Source organism: Sarcophilus harrisii, chromosome 2 (assembly GCF_902635505.1).
Source record: "Sarcophilus harrisii chromosome 2, mSarHar1.11, whole genome shotgun sequence".
In the NCBI taxonomy this organism is placed as follows: Eukaryota; Metazoa; Chordata; class Mammalia; order Dasyuromorphia; family Dasyuridae; genus Sarcophilus; species Sarcophilus harrisii.
In genome coordinates this window covers 424,059,848-424,082,570 of record NC_045427.1, presented here as the reverse complement: position 1 = coordinate 424,082,570, position 22,723 = coordinate 424,059,848, and the positions used below count along the sequence as shown (strand labels likewise).

The 22,723-nt window shown below is 37.6% G+C and overlaps 1 pseudogene; it reads left to right on the top strand.

Annotated features, from left to right (window-relative positions):
* Nucleotides 1-751: 751 nt before the first annotated feature.
* LOC100921560 overlaps nt 752-22,723 on the top strand; it is a 38,846-nt pseudogene continuing 16,874 nt past the window's right edge.

Below are 22,723 nucleotides of genomic sequence, written 5' to 3'. Positions count from 1 at the left end.
TTTGTGATTGCAAAGGAAACTGTAAACAAGTCCCTGGGGGACTCGGGCAAGTTGGAGGGAAATAACACCTGTGTGTGGATGCAGTGATTGCTGGCTCATTTCTATAAAACCTGTAACTGAAAGCAGAAAGTGAGTTTTCCTATGCCCTCTTCATGTATTCTTCTCCCCATCTCTCACCTCACAATCAATTAACAAATACCTTTTAAATTTTTCCATCAGGTACCGTGCTAGACTCTAGATACAAAGACAGAAGTGAAACAGTACCTGCCCTCGAGGAGTTTATATGCTGGGAGTAAGACAAAATATACATAAATCCTGTCTCATCTGATACTCTTGTTGTTCAATCATTTTTTGTTGTTGTTGTGGGCTTTTTGGAGGCAATTGGGGGGGGGGGGGTACTTGCCCAGGGTCACACAGCTAAGAAGTATGAGGTGTCTGAGGTCAAATTTGAACTCAGGTCCTCCTGTCTTCAGATCCAGTGCTCTATCCCTTGTGCTATCTAGCTGCCTCTGTTGTTCAGTCATTTAGTCATATCTGACTCTTTATGACTCCCATACTGTCCATGAGGTTTTCTTGGGAAGGATACTAGGAGTGGTTTGCCGTTTTCTTCTCTAGTGGATTAAGGAAAACAAGGGTTGTAATTTGTCCAGAGTCATACAACTAGTGTCAGAGGCAGATGTGAATTCAGATCTTACTTGCTCTTCATGACTGTGCATAACACCAGCAGGATATATAACAAGAGAGATACAAGATGGTTTGGTGGTTCAGGACTGAGAGTAAGAAGAGTAAGAACAACTGGGAGGATCAGGAACAGCCTTATGCAGGTATTTGAGCATCTGGAAGGAGACTAGGGATTCTAAAATGCCAAGGTAAAAAATAGAGAGAGATTGATCAGTGCAAAGCAGAGAGATGGAAAAAGAAGTACCATGTCTGAGGAACAATGAAAAGGCCAATTTGGCTGGTTCGTAGACTGAATGAAGGGGAAAAATAGATAAAATGGTGACCACTCTCTTTCATTCGACAGACATTTATTAAGCACCTACCTGTGTGGGGAGTTCTATGCTGGATAATGAGAGAGATACAAAGTTTAGATAAGACACACTGTCTGTCTTGATGGAGTTCATAAGTTATACACGGATGACAAAGATACATAGTCTCTAAACTCTTTCTCTAGGAGGGCCAGCCACACTTAAAAACATTGGGAAAAGACCAACTGTCTGAGGCCATAATTTTATATCACCCAGAAAGCAGGTCCAGCTAGTCATGCTGTCTGAAAATTTAGTTGTTTTTTTTTTTAAATAGGAACAGGAAATCATTAAAATGAATTGTTCACTGTTCTATAGATACAGTGGAGTGCCAAAAGCACTAGATTCAGAGTCAAAGAGACACAGATATAAAGCCATAAAGGACCTCAGAGGCCATCTGGTCCAATAGCACTCTGCATCCGGCAAAAGCACCCAAACCAGGGGTGCTGACCCTTCTGGGTATAGTATCTCACTGACTTTCCCTGTTCTGGCTCTAGATGAGAATAGTTCTCATTTCTAGAGGATCGAGAAGTTTAAAATGGATTTTCCTCACAAAAACATCAAGAAGAATGATTAGCTCTATTTCAGGGATAGAAGGGACTGAGGTCAGCTCAGTGCAATTTTATAGTGGATGACTAGATGATCTATCAGGTCCTTTGTCCTCTAAATTCTATGGTCTTAATTATCAGATGAAGAAATTAAAGCTATTTCTGCTTATATGACAAAAAAGCTCTAAATCACTATTGATTAGAGAAATACAAATTAAGACAACTCTGAGGTATCACTTCATACCTTCATATTGACTAAGATGACAAGAAAAGATGACAAATGTTGGAGGGAATATGGGAAAACTAGGACACTAATGCATTGTTGGTGGAGTTGTGAAATGGCCCAACCATTCTAGAGAACAATTTGGAATTATGCCCAATTATGCCTATAAAATAATGCATACCCTTCGATCCAGCAGTATCTCTACAGAGTCTGTATCACAAGGAGATCACAAAAGAGGGAAAAGACCCACATGTACAAAAATGTTTGTAGCAGCTCTTTTTGTAGTGACAAGGAATTGGAAATCAAGTGGATATCCATCAGTTGGTGAATGGCTGAATAAGTTGTGGTTTATAAATGTTATGGAATATTATTGTTCTATAAGAAATGATAACTAGGCTGATTTCAGAGAAGTCTGGAGAGACTTACATGAACTGATGCTGAGTGAAATGAGCAGAACCCAGAGAACCTTGTATTCAACAACAATAAGATTATGCAATGATCAACTCTGATGGATGTGGCTCTTTTCAACAGTGAGGTGGTCTTTTGATGGAGAGAGCCATCTGCATCCAGAGAGAGAACTGTGGGGACTGAGTGTGGATCACAACATGGTATTTTCACCTTTTTTGTTGTTGTTTGTTTGTTTGTTTTCTTTCTCATTTTTTTTTCCTTTTTTGATCTGATTTTTCTTGTGCAGCATGATAATTGTGGAAATAATGTTTTTTAAAATTGCACATATTTAACCTATATAGGATTGTTTGCTGTCTAAGGGAGGTTCAAGAGGCAGAAAATTTTGGAACACAAGGTTTTGCAAAGGTGAATATCGAGAATTATCTTAGCATGTATTTGGGAAAAAATAAAATACTATTTTAAAAATAATAAACAAATCTTATAGTTTTAGGACTGTTCTATCTCTGGGCCCATCAATCTCTGAACTTCATCTTCTCTGATGTTAGGGAAAGGCAGAAAGCCACTCAAATGCTTCATAGGATCAGTTGACTTTATGAAGGTGACCTGAGTTCAGGGACTCCTCCCAAACTTAGGTTACTAGGGCCAGTCAGAGTAAGCATTTTTTAGCCCTATTGCCCACAGAGAGGGAAGCAACTTGGAGACAAAATGGTTCAGTGTGCTAGAAATGCCTGGAAGAGAACAGGAGTCCACTGGGTGACATCAGTGGACAGTGTGCTGAGTCTGAACTCAGGTAGACCAAGATCAAATCCAGCCTTACCCTCGGCAAATCACTTGTCCCCTGGCTGCCTCAATTTCCTCAGCTGTTAAATAGAGATCATAAATAGCACTTGTTTCTCAGGGTTGTTGTAAAGATCAAATGAAGTAATATTTGTAAAGTACATAGCATAGTGTCCAGCCCATGGTAGAAGGTTAATATATATTTGTTCCCTTTTCCCCAGAATCACCAACAAGCAACTTGAAAAGATATGTGTTACATTTTTTATATAATTAAAAAGAAAAGTAAGCTATACACTAAAGGGATCTACAGCTTTATGAATCATCTTTTTTCTTTCATACTGTTTTTAGAAATGCCCATTTTGTTGAGTGTTAACTTCAGAATAAAAATTTTAAAAGAAAAGGGATTTTAAAGCAGTCAGAAGGTCTGGATTCAAATCTCAGTTCTGTCAATCATTTACTAACTATATAACTTTGAGCAAGTGACTCTCTGAAGCTCAGTTTCCTCATCTGGGAATGAAGGTAGAAACCTAGATGAATGCAAATTTCCTTTCCATTTCTAAATGTATAATTCTATAACACTAGTTCAAAATCATAGAATAAGTTCAAAGCAAGACTAGGCTAAAAACCTGAATTTTCATTATACTATAGATGTCTCTACTTTATTCTGGCTTATGCTGGCCTAAAAACTTAAGCTGGGGGGAAATCCTTGAAGAGTGCTCACCTTCAAAGGGTCAAGTGACCCAAAATATGTGGGATGCTTCTTGCCTCCCCCTAACCTCAGAGAAGATGAGGGTCATGGATGGAACAATCCTAAGACCATAGAATTTAGAGGGAGAAAGAGACTCAGAGGTCTTCTAGTCATCCAATCTCTAAATCCTGGAGAGAAAAGGCTGCCTAAATTTGTGCAAGTATTAAATCTCAGAGTCATGATTTGATTATGAGTCTGTTGGCTACAAATACAATGCTCTTTTCTCAGTAACAGATCACTCACACACACCAAACTTCTGGGGGGCACCTCACTCAGTACACAGTAAGGACCCAATAAATTCATTCATTAAATATTGTTGAACCATTTTTGTACAATTAATTGCAAGTACGTAAGCTATGAACAACCAACTGGTAGCCTAGAAGGGGGTTGTTAACTAAAATCTGTTCCCTCCTCTAAATATACTCAAAGACACATTTAGCTCTGATTTTCTTGAATCATTACTGCGTGTTAAAAACCAAATGAGGACAATTTAATGAGGCCTAACAAGTATGCAATACACACATTTCCAACAACCTCGAGGTAAGCCTTTAACTAATGTTTAATCAATGAGCTTTGATTTATAGAAACTGTTCTTCTTTAGACCCCTTAAAAAAAATAGGCATCTTCCCTACAAGAGGACCAAGTAAAACTTCCCTGGAAGGGTCTGAGGAGCAATGCAATATAGCAGAAAGACCACTGGACCCAGAATCAAGAAGATACAGATTTGAAATCTGCCTGGCCAGGTTTAAATATTGTACTACTAACAACCTCTATGAGCCTCAATTTCTTCATCCATAAAATGGGAATCAAGGAAGCTGAAGGAGCCTCTGCACCCCCTAATCTAGTCTTTTCATCTCATAGATAAGAAAAGTGAGGCAGATAAAGTGTCTTTGACTAGTTATATGGGAAATAAGTATTAAACTTGGGACTCAAACCCAACCGACTTCAGAGCCACTGTTTGGATCACATAGCTTCTTCTATAATGGTCAGCTATTAGGTTATTAGACTAAAAGTTGCAAAGAAATCTGAGTTACTAAGTATTTTGTTTCCATTTTCATGTTGGTTGTGGTTTTTTTCTTTTCAATTTATTTATATGTATATATACCATACACACCTCAATAATCAAGTAACAATAGTCACTAATCAATGGGAATCAGAATCTCAAAATTGGAAGGGACCTTAGAAACCTTCTGGAAGCTCATATCTGACCAAAAGTATCCTATCTTTCCACATTAAATGATCATCCAGTGTCTACTTGAAGATCTCCAGTTATCAGTATTCACTGCATTCCCAAAGTCCCCATTCCATTGGGCATAGTTTTAATTATTAGAGTTTTTCTTCCCACTGAGCTAAAATTTTACCTCTTTGACACTTCCAACCACTGTCAGTGACCTTCTAATCTTTACTTAGAAACATCCCACAAGAATCCTTTACTTTTGGACAGCTTATTATTTCTTTTAAATATATAATAAAATTATGTAAGCATGTGGAAGGAAAAAATTAATTCTTAAGTTGTAATCCATACAATAGCAAAAGGTTAGTTGCAGTTCATTTACAATATCACTTCAGGAAAAATTGGTATAAATATAAATAGTATAAATAAAAATTAGTATAAAGGAAACAGACTTTGATGGAGATTTGTAAAAATTATCTAAGAAAGCCATAAAATAGTAAATAATTTTTAAATGATTGTTGATTAATGGAATCAGCCTGGTCAGGGAGGGAAAAGACAAATATAAGATATTTGTACTAATATAAAGACAAATATAAGACTTTATACTGATGATGGGACCTGTTTCCTGAAAGCTTCCATGAGAAGCAATGTCCCTTATAGAGAACCCAGAGTCAGCTGCATTCCTATTCAGCAATGATGGCACCAAAATTAGTCATTGCAGTCACTCAGACTTCAGACTTTATTCTCATCCTTGACTCTACCCTCTCTTTCCTTCCCCCACATTCAAGCAGTCACTTAGCCCTGCTGATTCTTCAAGTTCTCTCTCACATTTGTTTCTGCTTCCTCCACCCTAGTTTAGTCATTCATCACCTTTCACCTCAACTCTTATAAGAACTTCCTTTTGGACCTCTATGCTTCCAAAATCTCCTTTCCACATGTGTTTCTAAAATAGTCACCCCACTCTACACACACACTGACCCTTTGCTCCAGTCTGCTGTGCAGTGGCATATTGGAACCAGTATGAATTAGCTCTAAAGAGTTGATTTTTTTAATGAGCATTTATACCTTGAAAATCAGCAAATGCTAAATATCAGGACTTAAATTGTTCTTTTGGTGACTTAGATTTAAGAAATAAACAAAATGTTCGAATTAAATTGAAAAGTGTATCTTATTTTTGGAAAGTAGATTGTCAAATATATATATCAAGACTACTTCAATAGTTCCCCATTGCCAAAAGAATAAAAACCAGATCCTTTAGCTCAGCATTCAAAATCTGGCCCCATCTACTTTCTCTAACCTGATATTTCATTTCTCCTGTCCTACATCATCACACTGGTTAAGATAACACAATATCTCTCCCTCTGCACTATTACCCACAGCTGTTCTGTCTATACCAAATGGTGTAGACTATCTCTCTATCCTATAGAAGGGACTGTCTCTCACCCTAAACCCTTGTACAATGCTCTGTAGGAGCTTAGACAACAGTTGTTGAATTGAATTCAGATGACTAACCCTCCTTCAGCTTAGTACAGTAAATAGAACACAAGTTCTGGATTCAAATCCTAACTCTATTGTTGTGCACTCCAGCTCATTTAACAGAGCAGCAAATTGAGGCAAATGGGATTAAATGACTTGTTTAGGATCACACAGCTGGTAAGTGTCTGATGCCATATTTAAACCCATGAAAATGAATCTTCCTGACTTCAGGCCCAGCCACTACATCACCTACCTGCCTTAGGTAAAGGACTATGGGTGTGTAATTATTGGACATGGTTGTTATATTACTCAATTTGTTGAACTGATTGTTCTTTTCCTTTTTTTTCCCTTGGTTACAAAGGTTGTCCTTCTGGCTGGGAGAAGAGGATGTGCTACATTTAGAAATGAATGTGATATAAAAAAAAGGATTTAGCAAAAGTAACACTAATTTTAAAAAATAATAATCTGCCCTTAAATGTGGAAATATGTTTAAAAGAATTGCACATGTTTGATCTGGGCTGAATTGCTTGCTGTCTAGGGGAGGGAGAGAGGAGGAGGAGAGGAGAAAAATTTGGAACACAAGGTTTTGCAAGGGTGAATGCTGAAAACTATCTTTGCATGCATTGTGAAAAATAAAATGCTACTATAAATTTTTAAAAGGAAAGAAAGAAAATAATCTGCCTTGCTAACATAGAGGCGGGAGGACAAACCAGATAACCACCATCTGACTGTGTCTGACAATGGTTCCTAAAAGTTTCTTCTTCTCCATCATGGAGCAAGGCAAATGCATATCATCTTTTTTTTTTTAAAATAGCTTTTTATTTACAAGATATATACATGGGTAATTTTTCAGCACTGACAATTGCAAAACTTTTTGTTCCAACTTTTCCCTTCCTCCCCATCCCCTCCCCCAGATGACAGGTTGACCAATACATGTTAAATATGTTAAAGTATAAGTTAAATACAATATTAGTACATATGTCCAAACAGTTATTTTGCTGTACAAAAAGAATCGGACTTTGAAATAGTGTAAATTAGCCTGTGAAGGAAATCAAAAATGCAGGCAGACAAAAATAGAGGGATTGGGAATTCTATGTAGTGGTTCATAGTCATCTCCCAGAGTTCTTTCGCTGGGTGTAGCTGGTTCAGTTCATAACTGCTCCATTGGAACTGATTTGGTTCATCTCATTGCTGAAGATGGCCAGGTGCATCAGAATTGATCATCATATAGTATTGTTGTTGAAGTATATAATGATCTCCTGGTCCTGCTAAATGCATCTCATCTTGATAAAAATCAGACTACTTCTGCTTTCTCCCTCCTGTGTCCATCAGCCCCTTTCCCTTTGGACAAAGGCCTGGCTTTCACTAATAACTAATTCCACGTGGTTGTGTTTGCCATTAGTCAAATACCTATGCCCATGTGAAGGGGAAGGAAAGAAGGTCAGGTGCTGTATTACTGACACAGACTCATTAGTTTCTAGAGCAATTTCAAACAGCCCCCAGCACGTCTCTTCACATCTTGCTGTTAATTGAATCCAAACAAAGTCCTGCTGTACAAGGTGGAGTTTGCTGTGTGACTTGAAACGAGTTATATTTCAGAACGGAAATGTCACCAGTGCCTGGATGCTCCCTTTGCACAGCTGATGACTGACCCGGTGCATTTTCTTCCATTTCCCAGATCTGTCTTCCCTCTCCTGTCTAATTACCCTTGTGATTGGGTAGCTGGCGGAGCCTCACAACATGTCGGGTAGTAAATGTGCCATGTGAACAGAGAGAAAAGTAATTGTGAAGGCAAAGGCTGCTATAAATAACAGAAGAGGGCAAGGCAGTCAGTAAAAATAAATAAATAATTTTTTTAAAAAACTTAGATAAAGCATCTTCAGACTGCAGTACCTGGCCCCGGTCTGTAGCCTCTGCAAGCAGTGTCAAGGTTAAAAACATTTACACATTGTCTAATTAACTCAAAACAGTGGCAAAAACCAAAGCAGCTGAAACGGGTAGCAGCCTCATCTTAATGGCTGCAAAGAGAGCTATGTCACTTTTGCTTCACATTTTCTGGCTGATGGAGTGATAGACCCCAGAAAAAGGCCATGTCCCTGCTAGCAACCCAATGTCCAGGTGAGCCTCGTCCTAAAGTGGCCCCTTATTAATTTCTTGCATTGACACTGTCTTATACAAAAAAAGCTATCTTGAACTGACTGTATACCATCTAGAGACCAACTTAAAGATGTCAATCCCAGAGGTTATTTTATATAAACATTCTTTAAGCACCAGTTGACTTTTTAAGGCAAGTAACTAGCAGAGTTACCAAAGCTTGTCTTGAGTTTTTTTCTATTAAAAAGTTCCCTCTTTCCCCTTGAAAATTTCAAATTCTGCTAGGGAACTTAGCCCACCATAAGTAGTCATAATAAAGATTTTGTCCCTTGACTCTAAGACAGCCTGTGCCTGTGAATTCTTTCTGGAAGACTCCCCGCCTTCATGACTTCTTGTACCTAATCATGACTTTCTGAGATTTCTGGAGATTGTTAAGAAGTCTGACATCTATTCCAAAAGGCCAACTGAAAATAAAGTAGCTTAGTTTTATTTATTTGTTTATTATTGTGAGGTGATATGGTATACCAAAACTCAATTGGTGAGTTAAATCTTATTATGATTTTTATACTTTAATATTTTATAGTTCCATTATTTTATGGTTCCATTGATAAGACTCCTTTCACTCATCTAAACCTGCTGCACCAAAACCAGCCTCTGACACTTAACTAGCTGTAAGACCCAGGGCAAGTTACTTTATTCTAACTTTTAACCTTAATCTTTGTTTGCCTCAGTTTCCTCTTCTGTTAAATGGGGATAATAATAGCAGTTAGCTCACAGGATTGTTATAAGGAAAAATGGGAAAATATTTGTAAAGTGCTCTGCAAACTTTAAAGCCCTATTTAAATGCTAGCTATTATTTCCATTACTTGTTATTATTAATAACCTTTACACAAGTAGTGTGACCAAGAAAGTAAACATCTAGCAGCCTGCCCTTTGGTGCTGAGACCTTCTCCACAGAGTGAAATCCTATCAATGAATAAATATTTATTAAGTTCCTATTACATCCTAAGTTCTGAGGAGACAAAAACAGATAAAAGACAATCCTTCCCTCAGGGAGTGAGTGTGAGATAGGCTTGCAGGAGGAGATAACACCAGCCGTGGCTAATCAAGTTGATGGCTTGGCCTTTGAGCACAGAGTCAACTCCATAACATGAGAATGTGTAAGGGGGGTGATCATGGGATTCTCCCAATCATTCACTTACAGAACTCAATAGATAGAGTTGCTGGCTTGGAGTCAGGAAGATCTGAATTCAAATCCAGATTTAGACATTCACTAGCTGTGGGATTTTAAGCAAGTCAATGTAATGCCTTTGTTTCCCTGAATTATCATGCTATGTCCTGAATATAATTATCATGGCCACCGCCACCACTCCTTTCCTGGCTATTAGGGCTGGGAGAATTACAATCTCAAAGCTCTGACCACTTTACATTCCAAAGAGTTATAAAACTCCAGGTGGTTTATGTCAAAGGTTGTGGGATTTGCCCCTCCAATTCCTGTCTCCTGCTCTGGACCTCCTTATCTTGATCCTCATCTTGTCAGGACTAAAGTTACGATCCTTTCCTGGAATTATGGTTTACTCAGTGCTCTCCTCCCCTATCCTTGCTTTTGTTTCCCTTATAGCTGGAGCCCTATAAAATGTCTGTGTCTTAACTGCTAGAGGGTTGGACATCTTTTGGACAAGAGTCCTGTCCAACTAGCTAGCCCAAATTCTCCACTATTAAAATATTAAAAATTGATCTCTGTCTTGCCTCAATTTCTCATTACATCATTTAACTTCTGTTTGCCTTTATCCACTGGAGAAGGAAATGTCAAACCTATCCAGTATTTTCGCCAAGACAATCCCATACAGGGTCACAAATGTGAGCAACCTATACAATTGTATTTCCATATATGGACAAAAACTTAGAGAAAGGCCAGGTCAACTGACCTAATTGTACAAAACAAGATATCGAGCCACTGAACTGACAAAACCAACCAAAACAAGAAGTGAGTGAAAGGCAATGTAAGCACTGAATGCACATGCTTAATGAGTTAATTAATATTAATTTCTCTCCAAAGGAGAAGTTTTCTACCATTTTTTGAACATTTTGAACATTTGTATGATGAGGGAGGGGAACATATTAAGAAGAAATATTCAACAGGCAGACCAGGAAGTCTGTGCCCTTCATCATCCCCAACCTATAGGGCAATGAGGGGGAGACCTGGTGCTTCAGGATAGGAATTAAAAGGCTCATTCTCGTGTCTGTAAGGACAGATTTACCCAGGTTTTACCCCTTGGATAGATTGCTCACTTCTTACAAGAAACATATATAAATAAACTTATTCAAACAATCCTGAATCCTTCTTATCCTTTTACCATACTTCTGACAATGAAGAATTAGATATGACTGAACAGCAACAAAGCAATATTAACATCCTCATAAAAACTAAAATTCTTATACCACCATACTATGTGCTAAGTTTATGCTAAGCAGTTTAGAATTATCTCATTTGATCCCCACAACAACCCTGCATAGTAGGTGCTAGATCATCCCCATTTAACAGATGAGGAAACTGAGGCAAACAGAATTGTTAAATGACTTGCTCAGGTAGTTCATATTTGAACCCAGGTCTCCTTAACTTCAAGCTCAGAATTCCATCCACTGTGCCATGTGGTGACCCCTATTAACAACTGCCCTTGACATATTAAAAATTGTAAGAAGTAGCACAAAAAGACTAGGGATTAAGTCTTGCCTTTGACACACACTAGATACCGTGACTCTTCTCGGTGCCCTCAGGCTGCCTGCTTTGGGTTCTGTGCATTGGTGGAGATGGCTCCTCACTAGCAGTTCCCCACACCACTAAAAATCACAAAGCCTTACCAGAAGCATCAGCAGAGTATTTATTTCACTTTACAGCATATACAGTATTTTGACAAGTCTGAGTTAAAATCAAAGCACTTCTTCTTTACTAGCTATGTGACCCTGGACAAGTGATTTCATCTCTCAGAAAACTCAGATGAAATGTCTTTCCCCTCCACCAGGGTAGAGCACCATTGCCTTCTCTTAACCCATTGTCCTGCTGGGTGAGGACCAAGGAAGGTGATAATCTACTAGAATACCCTTTGTAGTCATAAAGTGCTATTAGGTTAAATTAAGTGATAATGTGGAGTCTCTGTGCCATAAGGGATTTAGATCATCCCAGGGTCCTTAAACTTTTTTAATCATAGATCTCTTCTCCCTTTGGCTGTCTATGAACACTATAGTCTCCTTCTCAGAAGAATGTTTTAAATGCATAAAATAAAATATATGAATTACAAAGGGAACCAATGATATTGAAGCACATTTATCAAAACCTTTTTTAAGACAATTGCACAGACCCCATGTTAAGAATGGAGCAACTGGATGTTGCAGTAATAGAGCACCAAGCTTAGAATTAAGAAAATTCAAACAGTACGCCTGTGACCCTGAGCAAGTTAGTTAATCTTGCTTGCCTCAGTTTCCTCATTTGTAAAATGACCTGAAGAAGGAAATGGCAAGTCATTTCAATATCTTTGCCTGGAAAATCTCAAATGGGGTCACAAAGAGTTGACAACTGAACAACACATCAAGAATCCTGGTTTAATCCATTCCTATTAAAAACACTTGAGAGTATAGGAAGAAATGGACTTTTCCTTAAAATAATCAGCAGCATCTATTTAAAACCATCAGTAAGCATCATATGTAATGGAGACAAACTGCAACCATTCCCAATAAGATCTGGAGTGAAACAAGGTTGCCCACTATCACCATTACTATTTAATATTGTATTAGAAACGCTAGCTTTGGCAATAAGAGCTGAGAAAGAGATTAAAGGAATAAGAACAGGCAATGAGGAAACCAAATTATCACTCTTTGCCAACGACATGATGGTATACTTAGAGAACCTCAGAGATTCTACTAAAAAGTTATTAGAAATAATCCACAACTTTAGCGAAGTTGCTGGTTATAAAATAAACCCACATAAGTCATCAGCATTCTTATATATCACTAACAAAATCCAACAGTCAGAGTTACAAAGAGAAATTCCATTTAAATGACTACTGATAATATAAAATATTTAGGAATCTATCTGCCAAGGGAAAATCAGAAACTTTATGAGCAAAATTACAGACCACTTTTCACACAAATTAAGTCTGATCTAACCAATTGGAAAAATATTAAATGCTCTTGGATAGGGCGAGCAAATATAATAAAGATGACAATATTACCTAAACTAATCTATTTATTTAGCGCTATACCAATCAGACTCCCAAAAAACTATTTTAATGACCTAGAAAAAATAACAACAAAGTTCATATGGAAAAACAAAAGGTCAAGAATTTCAAGGGAATTAATGAAAAAAAAATCAAATGATGGTGGCTTAGCTGTACCAGATCTAAAATTATATTATAGAGCAGCAGTTACCAAAACTATTTGGTATTGGCTAAGGAATAGATTAGTTGATCAGTGGAATAGATTAGGTTCAAGGGATAAAACAGTCAACAAATATAGCAACCTAGTCTTTGACAAACCCAAAGATCCCAGCTTTTGGGATAAGAACTTACTGTTTGATAAAAATTGCTGGGAAAATTGGAAACTAATATGGCAGAAACTAGGCATTGATCCATACTTAACGCCGTACACCAAGATAAGGTCAAAATGGGTTCATGACCTAGGCATAAAGAATGAAATTATTAATAAATTAGAGGAACATAGGATAGTTTACCTCTCAGACCTGTGGAAGGGGAAGGTCTTTATGACCAAAGCAGAACTAGAGATCATTACTGATCACAAAATAGAAAATTTCGATTATACCAAACTGAAAAGTTTTTGTACAAACAAAACTAATGCAGACAAGATTAGAAGGGAAGCAATAAACTGGGAAAATATTTTTACAGTCAAAGGTTCTGATAAAGGCCTCATTTCCAAAATATATAGAGAATTAACTCTAATTTATAAAAAATCAAGCCATTCTCCAATTGAAAAATGGTCAAAGGATATGAACAGACAATTCTCAGATGAAGAAATTGAAACTATTTCTAGTCATATGAAAAGATGCTCCAAGTCATTATTAATCAGAGAAATGCAAATTAAGACAACTCTAAGATACCACTACACACCTGTCAGATTGGCTAAGATGACAGGAAAAAATAATGATGATTGTTGGAGGGGATGCGGGAAAACTGGGACATTGATGCATTGTTGGTGGAGTTGTGAACGAATCCAACCATTTTGGAGAGTAGTTTGGAACTATGCTCAAAAAGTTATCAAACTGTGCATACCCTTTGATCCAGCAGTGTTACTCCTGGGCTTATATCCCAAAGAGATTATAAAAAAGGGAAAGGGACCTGTATGTGCACGAATGTTTGTGGCAGCTCTCTTTGTAGTGGCTAGAAACTGGAAGCTGAGTGGATGCCCATCAGTTGGAGAATGGCTGAATAAATTGTGGTATATGAATATTATGGAATATTATTGTTCTGTAAGAAATGATCAACAGGATGATTTCAGAAAGGCCTGGAGAGACTTACATGAACTGATGCTGAGTGAAATGAGCAGGACCAGGAGATCATTATATACTTCAGCAACAATACTATATGATGACCAGTTCTGATGGATCAGGCCATCCTCAGCAATGAGATCAACCAAATCATTTCCAATGGAGCAGTAATGAACTGAACCAGCTACACCCAGAGAAAGAACTCTGGGAGATGACTAAAAACCATTACATTGAACTCCCAATCCCTATATTTATGCCCATCTGCATTTTTTATTTCCTTCACAAGCTAATTGTACAATATTTCAGAGTCTGATTCTTTTTGTACAGCAAAATAACGTTTTGGTCATGTATACTTATTGTGTATCTAATTTATATTTTAATATATTTAACATCTACTGGTCATCCTGCCATCTAGGGGAGGGGGTGGAGGGGTAAGAGGTGAAAAATTGGAACAAGAGGTTTGGCAATTGTTAATGCTGTAAAGTTACCCATGCATATAACCTGTAAATAAAAGGCTATTAAATAAATAAATTTAAAAAAAAATCCTGGTTTAGTCCACAGTGAAAGAATGGGTGGAAAATAGTGAGAGAGCTGGTTCTGGGCCGAGACTACCGGTGCTTGAGACAACTCTGTAAGTTACAGAGAAGATGCTGAGCTAATTGAGAGAGCTCCCTCACCTGGGAGTTTACCAAGTTGGGCTCTGTGCTTGCCAAGTACTGTACAAATATCTAATTTGATCCTCATGATAATCCTAAGAGATAGAAGCTATTATTATTCCCATTTTACAGAAGAGGAAACTGATGCAAACAGAAATTAAGTGATAGGATCACACAGGTCATTAATATATGAGACCAAAGTTGATTTCTGTTCTCCTGACTGCAGGTTTGTAGTTCTAGCCTCTGATGAAATCGCACATCCAGTCCCTATCCTAGATCATTAATATTTAATTTACACATGAGGAATCTGAGGCACAAAAGAGGAAAATCGGGTTGGAGTGAGTATGGTATAGAATTAGCATTTATTAAATACCATTTATGTCCCACGCACTGTACTAAACACTTTACAAATATTGTCTCATTTGATTCTTAAACAATTCTATGAGCATTTTAGTGTATTTTTCTCCCATTTTCCAAATAGAAAAACTGGGATCAAGAGAGGAGTAGCCTTAATCAAGAATGTAAACCAATGGAATATGCAGAACTTGAACCCAGGTCCAGTCTTTCCATGTGGTGGCCCCTAAACTTTTCCCCCCAAACCCATGTCCTGGCAGGTTAAGTAACTAAATTTTGATCAGTGTGTCCTATCTCTGTCACTTTCTCTGTGAATTGCTGTAAAAAGGGGTCAGAACTCGGAGAGTATTGCTCATTTCTAAGGAGGCCCGGGTCCCACTCTAATGTAATGGGCCTGCGTTTTAGCCGCGGCCGTCAGCTTTTGGCATCCGGCCAGGGTGTGTATTGATGTCACAGGTCACAGAAGAAAGGCGCGCTTATAATTGATTTCTTGGAGCATAGTGAAGATAATAACTCAGGCACAGAGCAATATGTTAAAACTCCATTATGTTCAATAAGAGCGGCTGGTGCTGCTCTCAAACCAAGCCCAGCTGGTGAGATGCCATGGCTCTGTGCAGGGCAGGGGGGGTGCCCACTGCATTTGCACAAGACAAGGCTAGCAGGGAACAGAGACTGTCCTGGTCAGGGAAGGAGACGGAGAGGAAAGGAAAGAGAAAGAGAAAGAAAGAAAGAGAAAAAGAGAAGAGAGGGGAGGAAAAAGGAGAGAGGAGGAGAAGGAGAGGAAAGGAAAAGAAAGAAAAAGAGAAAGAGAAGAGGGGGAAGAAAAAAGGAAGGAAGGAGAAGGAGAAGAAAGGAAAGAGAAAGAAAGAAAGAGAAAAAGAGAAGAGAAGGAAGGGAAAAAGAGAGAGGGAGAGAGGAGGAGAGAAGAAAGGAAAGAAAAAGAGAAAGAGAGGATGGGGAAGGAGAAGGAAGGAAAAGGAGAGGAAAGGAAAGAGAAAGAGAGGAGGGGGAACGAAAAGGGAGGGAAGGAGAAGGAGAGGAAAGAAAAAAAAGAAAGAGAAAGAAAAAGAGGGAAGGAGAAGGGAGGGGGGGGGGAAGTGCCCACTGATTCTACACAAGACAAGGCCTAGCAGGGGACAGAGACTGTCTTGCTCAGGGAGGAAGGAGAGGAAAGAAAAAAAGAAAAAGAAAGAGAAAGAGGAGGGGGGAGGAAAGAAGGAAAGAGAAGGAAGGGGGGAGGAGGGAAAAAGGGAAATATTTATTAGGCAATTACTATTAGTCAGGCTCTGTGCTAGATGCTAGGGATATAAATACAAGAAAAAAGAAAAAAGAAAAAACCTCCCCACAAAAAGCTTATATTCTAATGAAAAATTCACAGAAAAGTAGGTGAAAAGTGAATAGCAGAACAGGGCAAACTATGGGAAATGAGGATACTGAGCACAAGGACATAGTTTGGAAGTCAAGAACAGAGCCAGAAAAGGAATGAAGGACAGCTTGGATCCCCCGATGGGGACCTCGTAGGATATCCCCAATGGAGAAATGAAGCAGATCTTACAAAGGGTTGAGAAGGCAGTGAGGAGAATCGGATCTCTCGGGGTGAGGAAGCTTCAGGCACTGAGAAAAGTTCCAGAATGAGACAGCAAAGGCACAGTTTTGAAGTCTGGAAACCAGAACAGAACCAGGCAGAGAACAAAGGCCAGCTTGTACCATCAAAGGCTGTTTTGGTCCGGGAGATCACAGGGACCATGAACAGAGCCATAGGAAAGTGGACCGGTAAAGGCTTTTCCAGAAGCAGTAGTAGCATCCTTATATACATCCTGGCAGAGCATTTAAACATATATAGATATATAGATATGTATAAACATAATATAATAATTATAAGCATAATATAAGAGCATAACATTATAACTTTGCAAACCATAATGCACTAAGTAAATGTTCACAATTATTGCTGGTCATTCCAGGATATGTATTTATATACAGGTTCTATCCTATGATCTTGCTGGGCTATAAGCTCCTTCGGGACAGATCCTGTGTCCTTTTACTGTTGTTGTTGCTGTTATTAATGTCAATAATAAAGATGACCCAATAAATGACCTTTCTCTACATAGTTCCAAATCATTCTCCTCATCGGTGTGCAGCCAGCTAGGGGTACTTGTGCTCATGATCTATTTCTAAGTGGGTTTTCATTCGTTGATCACATTTGATTTTTCAACATTTCTCTGAAGCAGAGGGCATAGTTCTCCCTTCTTCTTCCCTCTTTTTCTTTCTTCTTTCTCTTTTTTTCTTTCCTCTCCTTCTCCTTCCCTCTCCTTCCCTCTTTCCCTCCCCCCTTCTCTCTTTCTCTTTCTCTTTCTTCTTTTTCTTCTGAACTAACCTTGCTGAACTCTGAGCTTTCTCTTCTCTGAAATAGGGATATTTTTCCAGTTCCCCATATATGTTGTTCCCCCATTAGAGTGTAAGCTCCTTGAGGACAGAGACTGCTTATGTTTGTATTCTCAACACTTTGACATAATGAGGGAATTAACAAATAAAAGTGTTATCTTTGAGGCTGTTGAGTCATTTAAATTGTATCTGACTCTTTGTTATCCTGTTTTGAAGTGATCCAGGCAAATTTAGTGAAGTAGTTTGCCATTTCCTTCTCTAGCTCATTTTATATATGAGGATATATATATATATATATATATATATATATATATGCATATATATAAAACAAATATTTTATGCAATTATTTTATATAATTTATAGTATTTAATTATATAAATCACACATAAATATGAATTATATAAATATTACATAATATTTATATATGATATGTTGTTATACAATAAATTTACATAAATATAAATTCTGTATAAAATATAAATGTGTTATTTATAATGTTATATATTATATAATTTTATATTATTATATATATTATATAATGTAAAATGTTATATATTTATGTTATATAAAATTATTTTATATAATCACATTATATAAAATATATATATATCTTCATATACAAAATGAGGAGAATAGGCAAATAGAATTAAGTGATTCTTACAAGGTCACACACTTCATGTCTGAGGCTAGATTTGAACTCATGAAGATGAGATTCCCTGTGTTTAAATGCAGTGTTCTATCTACTAAGCCACTTAGTTGCCATTGTGTTATCTATCTATATTAAGTTCTTGAAAAACAGACATTAAAAGAATAAATTGTGTTATCTATCTATATCTTTTTATCTGTCTGTCTATCAAGAGCTCAGTATTATCTCCACACAGATGACAGAATCCTAAATAGGGAGCTGGAGAGACTCTCAAAGTAACCATTTTTTATTTTTATGTTTTGGTAGCTATATTTTGATATAATTGCTTTACTTGGTAAGCCTACATATTTTGCTTTGTAAATTTAAAACCATTACGCTGGGAAGGGACTCATAGACTTCTTCAAACTGCTAAAGGAGTCTACAACAGCAAAAAGATTAAGATCCCCTGCTCTAGTCTAAATTCCAGGTAAAGCATCAAAGAAGGTTATCAATAGAAGTCACACAGACTGAGTGGTCATGGTCAGATTTAAACAGAGAGCATCTGACTCTCAGGCCAACACTTTTTCCACTATTCCACGTGGGAATTGCCATTGTAGCATGTAGAATTGTCATGTTTATTCATCCAAAATTCAACAGACACCTGTATTAGGTTCCTGCTGTATACATAGTATTGCTCTTTTACCAGGAATGAAACATTTGAAAACCTTTGTGGAAAATGTAGGCCTACAGGAACTGACACTGGGTGAAGAGAGCAGAACCAGGAGAACATTGTACACAGTAACAATAAGATTATGTGATGATCTAAAAAAGGGAAAAGGACCCACATGTGCAAAAATGTTTGTAGTGGCAAGGAACTGGAAATTAAGTGGATGCTCATAAATTGGAGAATGGCTGAATAAATTGTGGTATATGAATGTTATGGGATATTATTGTTCTGTAAGAAACGATCAGCAGGATGATTTTGGAGAAGCCTGGAGAGACTTACATAAACTGATGGTAAGTGAAATGAGCAGAACTAAGAGAATATTATATACAGCAAAAAGATTATATGATGATCATCTCTGATGGACATGACGCTTTTCAGTAATGAGATAATTTAGACCAGTCCCAATGATCTTGTGATGGAGAGAGCCATCTGCACCCAGAGAGAGGGTTCTAAGAACTGAGTGTAGATCACAATATAGCATTCTCATTTTTTTTTTTGTTGTTTGCTTGCATTTTGTTTTCTCTCTCATTTTTTTCTTTTTTGATCAGATCTTTCTTGTACAGCATGATATTTATGGAATTATATATAGAAGAATTGCATGTGTGTAGCATATATTGAATTACTTGCTGTCTTAAAGGAGGGGGTAGGGGAAAAGGAGGGAGAAAAAATTTCAAACACAGTATTTTGCAAGGGTGAATTTTGAAAACTATCTAAGCATATATTTTCAAAATAAAAAGCTCAAAAAAATTATGTGATGATCAACTGTGATGAACTTGGCTCTTCTCCATGATGCAGTGATTCAAGGCAATTCCAACAGATTTGGGCTGGAACTAAGGAAACTGAATGTAGATCAAAGAATACTATTTTCACCTTTTCATTTGTTTTTTTCTTTTTCATGGTTTTTTTTTTCCTTCATTTTGGTCTGATTTTTCTTGTACAACATGATAAATATGGAAATATGTTTAAAAGGATTTCACATATTTAACCTATGTCAGATTGCTTGCTGTCTTGGGGAAGGGGGATATAAAGGAGAAAGGGAGAAAAATTTAGAACACAAAGTCTTACAAAAATGAATGTTGAAAATTTTACATGTATTTGGAAAAAATAAAATACTATTTAAAAAGAAAAGAACTATTCTTACCTCAGTATCTTTTATCTCTTGCTTCCCTAATAAAGCCAAGCATTCTTGCTTCCCAAAGCAAAAGATCCTTCCCTGGCTTCAGAATTGGCTTAGTTTGAGCTTTTGGGGGGTCCAGATCTGGCCCTTACCACTGTCTATATTGACAGGCTCTTAGAAACAAGATGTTCAAAGGCACTGCTTATGAGACAGAAAACAAAGCTAAGTTGTCCAAGTCCCGAGAACAGCTGCTTCCTCACCATCAGGAACCAGTCAGGAGCCATAACACAACCTCTCAACCCTACCCAGGAATCAGTTTTGGTCTGGCACTTCTGGCTGGATCTAGAAGATCCAGGACAGATGACCTTCATGAATTCCACCTCTGCCTTGCACAGATGGGCTGCCACCAAGAAATGCTTATCTTAGAGAAGTTGCTTATGAGAGAAAATAGATTATGGCCTAGTTTTTCCTTACTAGACTCTTTGCTGCAACTTAGCGCTTGCTCACAATTCCCAGCATATCAAAATAGAGGAAGATGGAATACTAGAAATAATTTTTTGAAAAAACGTTGATTTGGGGAATTTGACATGAGGACCCTTAGTTGCTAAAGAAAAGCTGCTAATGAAATGAAGCGAGAAGTCATCAAGGTTTGTAGGAAGAATAATACCTTAACTAACAATCCAACAAACATTTATTAAGCATTTATTGTGTACAATGCACTGTGCTAGTGACTATTCACAGACTAAAATCTTTGGACTCAAGAAATTTATATTTTACTAGAACAGAAATTCCATCTCCTGTGTCTGTGTCTCAGACATTCAGTCACTGCCTTCTGTGGACACCCTACCATCACCATCAAAGAATCCATAGATAAATTTTAGAAAAAAATGTGAATTTGGGTAGGAAAAAAAAGTCATTATTTTCATTAACCTCTGAAATTTAGCATTTCCTCTTATTATAGATTTCTTAAAAATTATTCTAAGAAAAAAATCCATAGGCTTCACCAGACTGTCAATGAGCTCTACATCACATGAATAAAGGCTAATAGTCCCTGGAGTAGGAAATAAAAAAATCAAGTGTGAAGGGGGAAAAATGGCCAGGATACTATTGTTTTATCAAATTCCAATTGAGCAACTACTGAACTCAGGTTTTTCACAGAAAAATTGCTTCTGTTCCTAACTACTCTTTTTGAATAGATCACAGTCACCAAGATACATAAATAGCCTTCTTTGATTCTTCTCTCTACCTCAATGTTCTGAGCTTGAATACAGTCTCACCCATGTGATCTTAGGTAAGTCATTTAAATTTGGGCCTCAATTTCCTGTAAAGCTGTGAAAAGAAAGAGTTAGACTAGATGGCTTCAGAGTTCTAGAACCAGGATCCTCTGACCCCCAAAATTGCCATCTCCTATCAATTCTACCTTAAAGCATTCTCAAGTCCACCCTCTCCTCTCTACTCAAGCAGCCACCACCCTAGTTTAATGCTGTTCATTAGAGAAAACTACTCTGGGCAAGGACAGGTAGCAAGGAAAGACTGAGCCTCAGATGGTCAAGAGGGAAACATTTCAGAAATACAGATAAGAGAGAAGGATTTGCAATAGAATAAGGCTATAAGAATAGACATCAGCAAATAGAAGGAAAATGAATAAAGGGCTTTTGACATCAAGCTACCCAGAAGCCCCAAAGCACTATTGCTTTGTTATTGTTTAGTTGCACTTGATCCTTCAGGACCCCATTCGGGGTTTTCTTGGCAAAGACACTGAAGGGGTTTGCCATTTCCTTCCCTAGCTTATTTTACATATGGGGAAATTGAGGCAGATAGACATAAGTGACTTGTTCGGGATTACACAACTAATCAGTGTCTAAGGGCAGATTTGAATTCAGGTCTACCTGTCTTTGGGCCTGCACTGTTTAACTTTCAAAACACCATAGTTTTTATATTTGCTCTAGGAAGAATCCTGCTTAGGAATTTGTAGAAGGGATAGATTATAAGACAATGGATTGTTTCCTTTTTTTGTACTTTTATCCCCAGTATATAGCATAGTGATAGGAATATAGTAGAAGGTATTAGACAAATGCTTGTTAATTGGTTCATTCTAGCATTGGGCAGGTTTCCAGGGAAATATCTTCTCAAGGAATGGGGTGTATGGAATTCTATTCTAGCTACATTAAGAACCCCAGAAGAAACGTGTCAGACACTGAATGTAGGGACACAAATTCTTTTTCTGAAGCCTTTGCTTGGGGAGGTCCACAATGTCTAACCCTGGGACTAGCTCTTATAAATCTCAACATAATGGGAAATAATTTGGTATAGAGACAAGAACAAGAACAGAGCCTATGTTTGAGGCCCAGGTCTGCCACCTTTGAGATGGTAATTTGAGCAATTCATTTTATGTCCCTCAGTTTACTCTTTTATAAAATGGGGATAAATAACCTTGACACTCCCTTTAGGTTTTACAGGGTTGTTGTGAGAATAAAACAAGATATTGTTTTAGTCAGTGGTACGGGGATAGGCCCCCATAAAACATTTTGACTTAAAGGGGCAATGTCAGAGACTGGGTTTAGTAGCAGCTCATCATCTTCTGCCTGTTGGTATAAGTCTGATGGAAGTATTCTTCTCAGAACAGGCTTGTTGGGTGCATAATAATTTCAGTCAGAAGAAATATGCGAGTGAGATGGAGAGCGCCATTTGCAGAGGTACCCAGGGGGCCTTGCTTTGTAAACATGATGGGCCAATAAACCTTTCATTGTCCCACACTCTCTCTTAACCAGCACATTTGAAAACCCCACTACCTGCCATATGAGGTAGACAAATTGGCGAAATAAAGTCCCACTTTATAAAAGAACATTTAATGAAAGTTTAGTGTCTGTGCTGTAAATTTGCAAACA